This window comes from Sapajus apella, unplaced genomic scaffold, assembly GCF_009761245.1.
Source record: "Sapajus apella isolate SASKATOON/1434 unplaced genomic scaffold, GSC_monkey_1.0 scaffold36, whole genome shotgun sequence".
In the NCBI taxonomy this organism is placed as follows: Eukaryota; Metazoa; Chordata; class Mammalia; order Primates; family Cebidae; genus Sapajus; species Sapajus apella.
In genome coordinates this window covers 18,369,677-18,383,557 of record NW_022436976.1, presented here as the reverse complement: position 1 = coordinate 18,383,557, position 13,881 = coordinate 18,369,677, and the positions used below count along the sequence as shown (strand labels likewise).

General features: G+C 41.9%; 1 pseudogene; it reads right to left on the bottom strand.

Annotated features, from left to right (window-relative positions):
• Window positions 1–326: 326 nt before the first annotated feature.
• On the bottom strand, window positions 327–13,521 carry LOC116564148 (annotated as a pseudogene).
• Window positions 13,522–13,881: the final 360 nt, after the last annotated feature.

Sequence of the window (13,881 nt, the reverse complement as noted above, 5' to 3'; positions counted from 1 at the left end):
CAACTAGAAATGCAAAAAAAAAAAATGTTCCGGGCGTTTCCAAGAAGAGCCTTGGAAGGACCTCACTCTCCATTATCAGTCAGAAGCCACATGGCACCCAGAAGTATTTCCCCTGCACACACAAAAGGGAGAACAAGAGAATGCTTCCTGGGACATCTTTACCCAGCCTCACATCTTTTATAGTTAACTTCATCTGACTATTTCATTTGTTAAACAGTGTTAATTCCCTCCATATCCTCTGAGGACTGGGCTGCTCCAGAGTCGGCTGGCCCCTTGCCTGACTGTCTGTACATTTGCAACTGAAGGACACCATCAGTTTGGATGTGTCAAGGATGCCAGTAGGATGGTGGTTTCCCTAGGCTGCCTGCCTGCTGGAGAGCCGCTAACATGCCTGCAAGGAGGGGAAAAAGGAGAGAGAGAATAAGGCAATAAACTGTGGACAGCAAAATTCTAGTCTAAGAGGCTACTTAGAAAAATAAACAGATCTATATCTAGTCCTAGAATGGCAGCAATGTCCAGAGGGCAGCCAAAAGCCCAGTGAAGCAAGTAAAAGATAACAGACAGCAAACAGCAGGCAGCAACTGACAGATTTCTCAGAGCAGGCAGGAGGTAGTCTGAACAATTATACAGGGATAAAGCTGAGATCCACGAAGCAATGAAAAGACATGGAACAATGCCAACAAAGGATTGGGGGTAAAAGGAGCATCACAAGGAAATAGGAACAAAGCTTCATATGAGCCATTAGGTACCGGATAAAGAAAGTTCCAGATCAATAAGACATATTGGGCCATCTAAGGGGAAGGGAGGACAATGGGAATAGCTTTTTCAAGACAAGTGTTTTTAAAACCTTGTTTTGTTTAAAAAAAAATAATAAAGATGAGCTCAAAATGAGATCATTGGGGACTGTCACTTCAGCCCACAGCTGCCATAATACAGGAGGGAGGGCAAGGCCTTCTAGAAGTGCAAAGTCACCCCATTGACTCATTGAGGGGACTCCCTGAGGTGTTAGACATCTGTTACTGGTGGCCCTGGATTGGGCTGCTGGCTGCAGTGTAAGGGAACAATGTGTCAGGACAAAGGGAGAATTCTGGTTTCTGAACGCAGCCAGGAAGATCTTGATCTGTAAGGAAAGTTGCCAGTGGCTAGGAAGACAGTCCGTCCAGGGATAGAGAGACTCATGGCAAGGGCAGGCTCAGGGGAGGGAATTTGATTGATTTGATGAAACACCGAATGGTATCTATGTAGGTGACAGTGACTCTCCCTGTTTTCACCAGGAAATTTCTGTGAGGGCATGGGTTTGTTTAGGTATGCAATACTCAGCACCACTTGGCATTTAGCCTCCCTCTCCTCCCTTAACCTTCTGCCACATCCTCTGGCCCATTTCCAAACCTGGATCATTTCCATGTTCCCTTTTTCCCTTGTCTTGGAGCCCTGAGCCCTGGCCCACCACATGTCCACTGGGAAGCCCAGGGCCTCATAGGCAGCCTAGAGCCTGCTAATGATTTTTTGCCCATTTCTAAGCATGCTTGCCACAAGCTTTTTTTTTTTTTTTTTTTTGAGACAGAGTCTTGCTTTGTTGCCCAGGCTGGAGTGAGTGCAGTGGCGCAATTTCGGCTCACTGCAACCTCTGCCTCCTGGGTTCCAGCGATTCTCCTGCCTCAGCCTCCCAAGTAGCTGGGATTACAGGCACACATCACCATGCCCTGCTAATTTTTGTATTTTTAGTAGATACAGGGTTTCACCATGTTGGCCAGGATGGTCTCAATCTCTTGACCTTGTGATCCGCCCCCCTCGGCCTCCCAAAGTGCTGAGATTACAGGTGTGTGCCGCTGCACCTGGCTGCCACAAACTTAGTGTCTGCCTTCAAGTGAGCTTGATTTTAAGAAAAATAATTTCCTTCTCTTTCCACCCACTATCCTCCAACGCAGAAATGCCCCTGGGTCCTTTACTGGTCTTTAAACTTTGATCACCTCTGCTCCTATCATCTCCCAGTTGGATCCCTTTCAGTAAATGCTACCAATCTTCTCTTTCCCTTACCCTTGCTCTGGTCAGCAGATGATGTCATCTCAACTTCAGGAATTACATAATCTGAAATCCTCTCCTATGCATAGTCCTCTGTTTCCCCCTCTTCCTCGCGCCTGCTTCCTCCAAGCCATGCACTGTTGCATATTCTTCCAAATCCCTCATCATCCCCTTGACTCTCTTCTCCTATACAAGAAAGAGAGGTTTTCTGCTTGAGTTGTGTTTTAGATCACCTGAAGTTTCTTTAAAAAGTATTGAAATCCCTAAAGGATTGAAAAGAGGATCTTGAAGAAATATTTATCCATCAGTATTTACAGAAGCATTATTCACAATAGCCAAAAGACGGAAGCAACCCCAGTGTCCACAATGAATGGACCAACGAAATGTGATATGCCCATACAATGAATATTATTCAGCCTTAAAAGGAAAGGAAATTCTGACACATGCTGCAACATCGATGAATCTGAGGATGTTAAGGGAAATAAACTAGTCACAAAAGTACAAATGCTGTATGATGCCACTTATGGCAGGTACCTAGAATAGTGAAATCCAGAAGCTGAAAGTAGAATGGTGGTTGCCAAGGGCTGTCGGGGAGGGGAGAATGGGGAGTTATTGTTTAATAGGTATAGAGGTTCAGTTTTGCAACTTGAAAAAAAAGTTCTGTACAATTAAGTACAATGTGAGTGTAGTTAATGCCACTGAACTGCATACTTGAAAGTAGTTAAAATTAAAAATTAAAAACGAGCCAGGTGTGGTGGCACGCACCTGTGGTCCCAGCTTAGGAAGCTGAGGCAGTATGATTGCTTGAGTCCAGGAGGTTGAGGCTGCAGTGGGCCATGATCACGCCACTGTACTCCAGCATAGATGACAGAGCCAGACCATCTCAAAAAAAAAAAAAAAAGCTAAAATGGTAGATTTTATGTTACATATATTTTACAATTTTAAGGAAATAATTTTTTTAAGTATGGATGCCTGTTCCCCACTCCAGATCCCCTAAATCATAATCTCCAAGTGGTGAATGTTTTCAGATCATCTAACAGACAGTGACTCTGTGCCAGGCCCTGTGCTGGAGGCTTGGGAAACAGACATGAAGCACATAGCATCCCGTTGTTGAAGAGTTCACAGCCTCAGGAAAAGAGCAAGCACTTCACATACAGTTGGCAAGTTGAGTGATGAGAGGGGAGTTCTCAACCTGGTGGGTGGACGGCATCTAAGGATTCCTGGAGCCCGTGTTACCTCCACTTCCTGACAATCCCTCCTGTTTTCCCTCGCTCCTTGCAATCTGTCTGTTCACTCTATTAAAATATTTGACTGGTCTAAATGCTCCACCCCATCCCCATGTATATATCCATCTTTATGTGGGTTTATAATGCATTCCTAATTGCAAAACACTGCGGTAGTGTTTTCCATGTGGCAGAGGTAATGCTATGGGTTTGCCCACTCTTGTGTTATTTTCTTCTTCCCTAGGCACTCAGGCACAGATATTTTTCCTCCACCTTCCCTCTTAGGTTGAGGCCATCTGCCTAGATTCTGGCAAATAAGGTGTGAAGAGAAGAGATGCGGGCCACTGCTAGGTCAGACCCTTAAAAATCCTCCCACCTCCATCCCGTTCCCTCCTCCCCTTCTTGGGCATCAATGCAAACTCTTGCTTTATAAGGACAAGCCTTGAGGTAGAAAAGGGCCTCATGACAAGAACTGGTCTTGCTGTGGGTGAAAAACAAACTTTTATTCAGTTAAACCAGCTGAGAGTTTAGGGCTTTAAATACCCTAATAGTTCTCCATCTCATCCCTTCATTCAGTTATCACTTTATTTATTTATTTAAGCACTGATTGTCTTCCTGGCATGTAGCTGGGAGTATTCTTGTCACCCTTATTTTCTCTTCAGGATCCATTTGGGAATTGTCCTCCTGAAATGTGCTCTAGTCTTGGTCACAGGGCTACCTCCACGATGTACACCTTCTCCTCCTTTCCTCACTTATGAAACAAAGGCATTTCCAAAGAGCTTTACCCTGGATTTCTCTCCCTCTTTAACACTATTGTGTCAGCTGAAGGAGAGGCAGGAGTAGGTGTGGAGAATCTCACGCAGCAGGAGGATCCCTTGAAGCCGGGAGCTGGAGACCAGCCTGAGCAACGTAGTGAGAACTCATCTCTAAAATTATTAGCCAGGCTTGGTGGTGCACCTGTAATCCCACCTGTAGGAGAGGGGAAAGGAGGACAGCTAGGAAGAGTGCCGGGCTGCTGTGCACCTCTGAGAAAGTGTGGGCCAGGCTGCTGAGCCCCTGAGCAGAGTGCTTATCAGAGGACCCCCATGTTGGGCAGGAATGATCTGGCTCTAGTACCTTTGCTATGCTCCAACACTGCCTGGCGAGTGTTGCCTCAGTAGGAACGCTGCAGTTGAACCCCAAAGGGGCAGCAGCCACAGGCCGTCAGTGACTACACTCCTCCCATTCCGGTTCTCTCTAAGGAGATCTGGGGGTGCACTCCCAGGGCTGCCACATCTGTACACTTGTCCTGCTTCCCTGTTGCACTACTTTTCCTTTGGGAGGCTCATTAGTTCCAGCGTATCCACTAACACTTGATATCCTGGGGGAGGTAAGTGTGAGACTCAGACCATGATTAGGAGCATACTTTGTATACGTGGCTCACATCAACCTTTGCCTTGTCTGTGAAGCCATCCTCTCCTCACTCACCCCCTTTCTATCACTGCCATCTCTGCACTTGCCAAATTCTGGTTTTTGGGAAACTGTAAAGCCCATTTTCCGCAATGGTTTGTGAGCATATTTGTAAAATACATACACAAGTGGGGTGTGGTGGTCTGTGCCTGTAGTCCCAAATACTGGGGAGTCTGAGGTGGGGGGAATCCCTTGAACTCAGGAGTGGCTCATGCCTAGAATTCCAGCCCTTTGGGAGGTCAAGGTGAGGAGATCACTTGAGGTCAGGCAGGAGTTCGACACCAGCCTGGCCAACGTGGTGAAACTCTGTCTCTACTAAAAATACAAAAATCTGTGGGGTGTGATGGTGATGGCTGTAATCCCAGCCACTTGGGAGGCTGAGGCAGGTTGATCGCTTGAACCCAGGAGGTGGTGGTTGCAGTGAGCCAAGGTCATGCTACTGTTCTTCAGCCTGGGTGACAGAGCAAGACTCTGTTTCAAAAAAAAAAAAAAAAAGTAAAGATATTTATCTTTGCATCCTTATAGCCTGATACTATGTGAGACATACAGTAGGAGCTCAATTGAATTATTTGTTGAACAAATTCTGTGTTAGAAATAATTACTGGGCTTACCATGGAAAGTGTGGAAAACTGAATCCGCTGGGAGCAAAGGAGTTGCTTTCAAGTCCTAGCCCCAGTGTTTAGAAGCTCTGTGAACTTGGGCAAGTTACTTAACATCTTTGACTCTCATTGTCTTGTCTATAAAAAAGGAAGTAACCTTAGTGAAGTCCCCACTCTGAAGCAGGCATTTCACACATGGTAGCTCACTTACTAGGAGTTCCCTGCCCATCCCAGTGAGAAGGTTATTGTGAGGATTAGCAAAACGTCAGATGGGAAAGCATTAAGCAAACGCTAAAGTTCTGTAAGAATGTAAAATAGGACATTTTTATCACCTGTGTGCACACAAATCCCAAATCTTCATTTCTACCCTAGCCTACATCCTGAGTTCCAGGCTGGAATGCCAGATCAAAGCAAATGTCTTATTCCAGGATTTACTTCTTGCCACATTAGATCCTAACTCATTCTTTTGGGCCCCGTCTTATGCTATTTCCCTGCAAGGCGGACCCTCTGCAGTGTTCAAAAAGGCCTAATTCTGTGAGCAAGTCCGCACCTGCCCAGACTCTGAGCTTTTGCTCACAATTGCCCTCTGTTTTGGGAAGACGTCATCTCTCTCTGCCTACAGAAATCTTGCTATGATTAAAAGCCAAACTCAGATCCTACCCCGACCAAAGTGCTGTCTCATTACTCTCACTTCTACAACAGCCACTAGGAGTATTAGTAACAGCACTACAATTACTAACATCTCGTTAAAAGACTGCCAGGGTTTGTGTTCCTTAATTCTGCCATCTACTAGTTGTCTGACCTTGAGAAAATCAATTAATTTCTTTACATTTACAATCTCATCTGTAAAATTGCCATAAAAATTCTCCCATCCCACAGGGGTATTATGATAACCAAGTGAAATAATACAGATAATATGTGCAACGGTGTTTCCCTGTGATATGTGAGAAAATGACCATCTGCACCTCGAATGTAGCACTTAATTAACACGATATTTCCATGTGACAGGGTTAATTTTATTAAGCTCTAACTATGGTTGGGTACTATGCTAGTCATTTTACCTGTATCATCTTATTCATATCTTACTATGATCCAAGTCCCCACTTTTTTAAAAAAAGAAAACTGATCCGGTGTGCGGCTCATGCCTATAACATTAGCACTTTTGGAGGCCAAGGCGGGAGGATCACTGAGCTCAGGAGTTTGAGACCAGCCTGGGCAACATAGTGAGGCCTCATCTTTATTTTTTAAAAATGAATCAATACAAATAAAAAACAAGAAAACTGAGGCACAGAAAGTAAAGCAATTCACTCAAGGTCATTTATCTAGTTAGCTTCTACAAACTTTAACTCCAAATTCTGTATGTTGATACTACGCCACACTATCTCTTTAATATGTGTACGTCTTAACAAACAGACTGTTGGTGGTAGTGCCTGTCTGCACTTCTTGCTACAGCCTGTCTCTTGAGCACCACAATAACTATTTGATAAATACATTAATACATTTTCATGGATTGATTAGTTCATTCCACATTTATTAAGTGTCTACAGTGGCAGGCAGGCAGAAAGGTAAAGTATGATGTCTGTCTAAGTAGGAAATACTATTATAGTATATTATATATATAGTATGTACACACATGTATAATATATGTTATAGTACAGGATGTCACAGACAGTGAAAGCACAATAAAACGAACAATCAACTGATCAATTCAGTACACATCAAATAGCACCATATACAAATGCCCCAAACAAAAACTACCAGAGGAAACACTGTTTCACAATAGCCTACCTAGAAGCATCAAATTAGCAAGCAAAACTCACAGGTCTCCTGCAAGAAGAGTGAAGGCCTCCCTTACCCTTCTTGGATTGCAAAATGCTGTAAACAGATCTCCAGCAATGTTTTCGATGACAGAGCCAGGGTAAGGAGGCTGCCAGGAAGACAGCTGCCTCCTCTGCTGACTCTTACTCATTACCTACTGACTGAGCACTTCTCCCTCCTGACCACAGCCACAGGAGTAAACAACCCTCAACCAACAGAGGCATTGAGTTTAGCTGAAGTGGGCACACGAGGTGGAAGGAAGGGGTGTTATGTGCCTCGCACTAAGCATGCGTTCTATGTTGGGGTCCTCACTGTCCTCTCCAGATGGCCATCTCAAACACCTTCCTCAAACCTCCTACTCCTCCCCAATTCTGCTGATGGCCTCAACTATACTTTATTGAGAAAGTGAAATTTTTCGCTTCATCTTCCCAACACTGAGTTCCTAAATTTATCTGAATCTGGGCCCGTTTTCTCCTTTTTCCCTCTTGTTACCATCCAGAAGGGGACCCTCCCACCATCAAAGGCTGATCCCTTCTCTTGCTGTAGAAGCCGTCCCCTCTTTTCCCACGGATTTTGTTCCTTTTTGATTCCCTTTTTCTTACGGCATTATTCTCTCTGTCTCTCTAGTAAGTCATTCTCATTGGCATAACATGTTCTAGCATCTCCTATATTTAAAAACAAACTCTTAACATCACATCCTTTCTTAGCTACTACCTTGATTTTCTAAGGTTGTCTACATGTGTCCATATTTCTTCTTCCCATTTGCTCATTTCTCCCTATTATTTTACATTTTAATTGAAAACATACATAACCATCACCAATATTTAACAGAAAAACTATATAACCACCACCAATATTCAAGGTTCTTATAGGCATCCCTCAGATTCTGTCTCCCTGCATCCCCTCCAAAGGTAACCACTATCCTAAATTTTGTTTTTATCACTCCTTTGATTTTTTTCTTGATCAGATTTGCTATATATATGCATATATATTTACTATATATATGCAAATAACTTATATGCAGTAAATTCACATAATTTAAAAGTACATGCAGGGCATGGTGGCACATGCCTGTAGTCCCAGCCACTTGGGAGGCTGAGGCAGGAGAATTTCTTAAGCCCAGGAGTTTGAAGCCAACTGGGGCAACATAGTGAGACCTCATGTCTAAAAAAAAAATACAATGCAACAAATTTTACTAGATATATGCCATCATATAATCACCACAATCATAATCCACATAAATGTATGTGTTCAAATAATTAAGGAAAAATATGCTAATAATGAGTGAACAAACAGGAAACCTCACAAGAGAAACAAATTTTATTTTTTAAAAAAGGCTCTAATGGAAATGGTAGAGCTGAAAAGTATTCTACTGAAATGAAATTTTTTTTAGTTGAACTCAACAGAAGATTTGATCTGTCAAAAGAAAGTCAGTGAGCTTAAAGATAGATTCATAGAAATTACAAATCTGAAGAATATAGAAAAGATGGAAGAAAAATCTCAGAGACTTATATGGGATCACTTGAAACAGTCTATCCTACATGAAACTGAAATCCCAGAAGGAGGGGAAAGCAAAAGAAGCAAAACATGTGTTTGAATGAATAATGGGAACGCTGACTACTAAGATGCTTTACTGCTTAGTTTCCTACCGATGCTCCATACATCATGAGATCTTTTAATTCTCACTTGCAGAAGCGAGAACATTTCCCAGTCCTAGGTGAGGTCCAGGAATTGTTCTGCCTGCTCCTTTCTAGTACATGTTTCCCTGACCTCAGGTTATTCCCTCTCACTCCCATTTATGTCTAATGTTCCATTATTGGAATGCTAAGCATGTGGGAAGTTATTTATATCCTACTGCTTAATGTCATTGCCAAGGTCTGATTTTTCAAATTCAAAAAATTGCAAGCTCAGTCATAAATGGTTAAATAGATCATTCTGCAGAACCCCAGAGCTCTCCTGTATAGCTCCCTCCTCCACAGTACTCTGCTCTGTAAATTGTGGCTTCCTTGTTGTCCCCTAACACCAATTTGCTTTCTTCATTCCCACCGGGTTTTGTTTGGGATTCAGTTTTCAGTGCTACTGCCTGAAAACTCCCTTCGGGGGTAAACTGGTGCAATTACTGGGCTCACCTTGTTTGTTTTTCTTCATTCACGCATTACAGTTCTGCTCTGCCTATTGTCCAATTTCCAAAAACTATTGTTTCATGTATTTTTTTAGTTATTGAGTTGTTAAGGCAGAAGAGTACATTTGCTGTCTGTTCTAACATCTTGGCTAGAAGCAGGAGTTTCAGTTCTTTTGCTTTTAAAAAATACCTTTATAATATAATATTTTAAATTTTGGGGTATTTTCTGATTATTTTAAATGCACAGTAAATAATATGTAAGTTGGGTTTTTTTTTGATAATGTTTTCTCCATTCAAAGTACCATTTATTTATTTTTCTACAAATTTCTGCTTTAATAAGGACTTGTTTACTTTGTGGGGAAAAGGTCCTAAACATCAGGCTGTTCATAAAAATACCCACAGTATGAACTTTAGAAAACAAATCTTAGGACTATTACACTAATTTTTTTTTAGAGGATGCATTTGACATGCCAACTCTCATTCACAAAAATACACTGTTACATTTGTTTGCACCGCCCGGCACAGCACACTTATGCGGGGTATAACCCACATGCTACTAACTCAAAGTTGTTCTCCAGTGCTACTGAACTAAATGAGATTGCCTTTGCAGTTAGGGAAGCAACTACTGAACTCAGGTTTGAATGAAAAGAACTGTACTCCCTGCATAACAAGATATTGTTTTGGAGACAGTTGATAAAACCATACATCCTTTTTATCAATAAGTCATAAAGAGATATCAAAATTAAAAGAAAAAATGACAGGGTAAGACTTTTCAAAACTACTAGGAGCTTTAAAGGAAGTGATAGTGAGACTAGGCTTGGGACAATATGAATTAATGAACATGGGAAGGACAAGGATGGGAAGAACAGTGAGCATGTGCTGAAGATACTAGGGAGAGGATCAGGTGAGGAAATTGATCTTAGGGGCCTAGGTAAAGAAATAATAGGATTGGATTTCTAAACCCCATCATGTGCTTAAGAGTCATTCTCAGCGGGGTATGGTGGCTCATGCCTGTAATCCCAGCACTTTGGGAGGCCAAGGTGGGTAGATCACCTGAGGTCAGGAGTTTGAGACCAGCCTGAATAACATGACAAAATCCTGTCTCTACTAAAAAACATACAAAAGTTAGCTGAGCATGGTGGCACGTGTCTGTAATCCCAGCTGCTCGGGAGACTGTGGCAGGAGAATTGCTTGAACCTGGGAGGCAAAGGTTGCAGTGAGCTGAGATTGCACCCTGTATTCCAACCTGGGTGATGGAGCAAGACTCTGTCTAAAAAACCAAAAAAGTCATTCTTGCCTTTGGTGCTGTCTCTGTCATCCTCCCCTTCCTCAGCCTCTTTTTCATCATCCTTGATTATCTCCAGTTGGTCACCCCCATCTTGAGTATCATCGTCATCCAGCAGGTCCTCTTCCTCAGCAGAGCCATCTGTAGCCCCTCAGACTCTATCTTCACATTACTCTCACCTTACTTCATGGAGCTGCTCTACCTGTCATCCGACTTCACATTCTTCATCCCTACTCCTTGTTTGCTCTCCTCCTTTTCAATTTTTTCCAGATTTTTTGTAGAGAATCCACTTTTTATTTTATCTGGGTCAATTTCTTCTTAATGGCTTGAAGGTCATCTCCTTTCAGTTTGGAAGATCCCCACTGCCCACTCTTAGAATTGAAGTCACTTTTGCCCCTATGTGAGGCATTTCCTGATACAGTACATGCTGGAGTTTTGTGGGCGTTACAGCCCAAGCATGTGGGGGGGAGGGGGAGGGGGAGGAGGAGGGGGAAGGGCGGGAGGAGGAGAGGCATATGTTGGATCACCGTGCATCCTGTTGTAATAATCCCATCGAAAGCCACAGTCCAAGTCAAAAGAGAAGCCATACATCGCTGCAGATCATCTCACACTGGCTTTTCCTCAGGTCACTTCAGCTCTGCAGCCAGATCAGTATCTAAAACTTGTCCGGCAATCATTCTGCCATCCTCTCCTGCCACAGCCGCCTGGATGTTTCTCTCATGAACATAGTAAACGGAGGCAAAGCCCTTATGAACAGAGCCGCCCACAATTTTGCCATACTTTGAAAAGATTGCTTCCACATCGGACTTCTTGACCACAAGAGTGTTGAGGTTCCCAGTAATACTCTGGGGTTCATAGAGTGAGGCTCTGACTTGCGGGTAACATTGCTCGCTATTGTGTTTGATGGGTAAATTTCTCACAAAGTCAGAAACAGGAGTGGGGAGGGAGATTCTGTCTATAACTCCCGGGTTCTGTGTGGAAAAGCCAACTGCTGTTTGAGGTCGGCAACGTGGCCACAACCACTCAGCCTTCATCTCAAAGTATTATTTATAAGATTCATCTGCATTGGTCTGACTACAATTCATTCATTTTACTGCTGTATAATCTTCCATTGTGTGAATATACCAAAACTTATTCTTTCTTTTGTCCACGTTTGGATAATTTTAATTTTGTGCTATCACAAAGATTAGTGGTATTAGGAGTATTGTATATATGTCTCCTGGTAGGCATATGTAAGAATTTTTCTAGATTAAATTCCATGAGTGAAATTACTGGGTTTTAGGGTAGACGATGTCCATTTTTTAGCATAATACCCCCCCTTTTCATTTTTCAATCTACTAGACTACTTTTACTTTCTCAACCTCTTCCTTTGCTAGCTCAGGACCTGTGCACAAACCATTTCCTTTACTTAAAACACTTTTTTTCACTTGCCATTTACAAAGCTTGTCTTTTGCATTCTTTAGATATCAGCCGAATATCAAATCCACAAAGAGGCCTTCTCTACCTATCCATCTTAAAAGCAGATTGCCTCACTTTATTCTTCATCATAGCACCCTGTTCATTTACAGCCTCTGTCTCTTGCCAGGCTATAAGGTTCACAAGTGTAGGGACAGTGGCTATCTTGTTGCACATTGTTTATCTAGTGCCTAACTCAATACCTGGGATGCACTAGGCATTTAAGAATATGTTTTCTGAATGAATGAATACATAAGCAAACGAATAAAAGACATTATCTTCATTTTACAAATAAGGATATTGAGGTTCAGGAGGGGTTGTATAACATAGCAACATGTTACAGGTAGAAGCTGAAGAAGCCAGGATTTGAATATAGGGTCTGCTTTTCCAGGCTTTGGATAACATAATTAAAGTAACAGAACTTTCCAATAGTTATAAAGGTGATCTCTCTGTTAGTTTCTGGAACCCCTTCAGTATCTTGTGTTCCTGGCCTTTGGGGAAATTTCTTAAGCAGAAGCTAACTAGAATTCATCCTTAGGCTATTGGCCATCTCTTATTCTAGCATGCTAAACACCGTTATTTTATAGACTGTTGCCATATCACAGTAGGGTTTCTATGCAAGATGGGGAAGGATAATACTTGGATATATTCCACAACTTAAACTTGGACTATTCCACAGACTTAGTATCAATCTTATCTGTGCCTTAAACATAAACTAGAATCAGATGTCATGAGTTCCTTGAGTATAGGAACCACATTCTTACATCTTAATGTCCCAGATGTCTAACAAGAGTATTTAATCAACACCTATCAGATGAGTGAAAAGTAGCAGAAGCTGGGTTATGAGGGGGGACACCATTTCACCTTAAAGGTAAAATCATGCAAATGAGATTATATGCACATGCATTTTATGCAATATATAAAAATGTATACATAGATATTTGAATGAAGTAAAATGAGAGAATAGCATATTTTGAAGACTCTTTCAGAAATGAGCATTATAAGTTACAGAAAAGTTACACAACACACAAGCATATCCTGGGCATGAAGCGTATTAAAGTCATGGAATTATTAGTAGAATTCTCCTATAAAGTGGAAGTACATACAACCACATACTACACACACACTCACACACACACTCCAAAAAGAATTCCAGCAAATACAATTGTGGTAGAGATGTGAAAACACAACTAAAATCTAAGTGATAGTATGTACCATCATGTTAGCTGTTATTATAGAAGGCTATGTGGCATGGTTAAACATAGGGGGATGAGCATCAAACCTTGGTTCAAACCCGGCTGTGACATTTAGTACTATAAGAACTTGGCAAGTTACAACTCTGAGCTTCAGTTTTCTCATCCGTAAAGTAAGGATAATAACACCTACTTCACATATTTATCAGGAAGGTCAAATGAGACAACAGGAATGTTTAAATGGTTGTTGGCACATGTTAGGTGCTAAGGAAATGAGTGTATTACTATTGTCATCCTTTTCATCATCAGTATTATCATCGTATTGGCAATTTGAGCAACACATTCTATTGGTCATCTCATGGAACTAGAGATCTATCATGTCTGTGATAGTACAGAAAGTATTTAATCTATGTCTTTACCATTGCTTCCTTTTTCTACTCAAACAATAGACCACTGTAAAGTACTTGGCCAACTGGATTGATTTGTTATGGTAACAGTTAATGGGAGATACATTGGAAATATAAATAATATTAATGCCCATTCCAGGGGAGGAATACTAAGTCCTCACTATTACGGGGCACAGAAGCTCTTGATAACAATTAGAACAAACAAACAAACACAAAGGTTTGAGAGTGGGAGAAGTCATCTCTTGCACAGTAGAGGACAGACCTACAGCTGAATCACTGAAGCCAGATATCTTTGTGAGCAGCAGTTT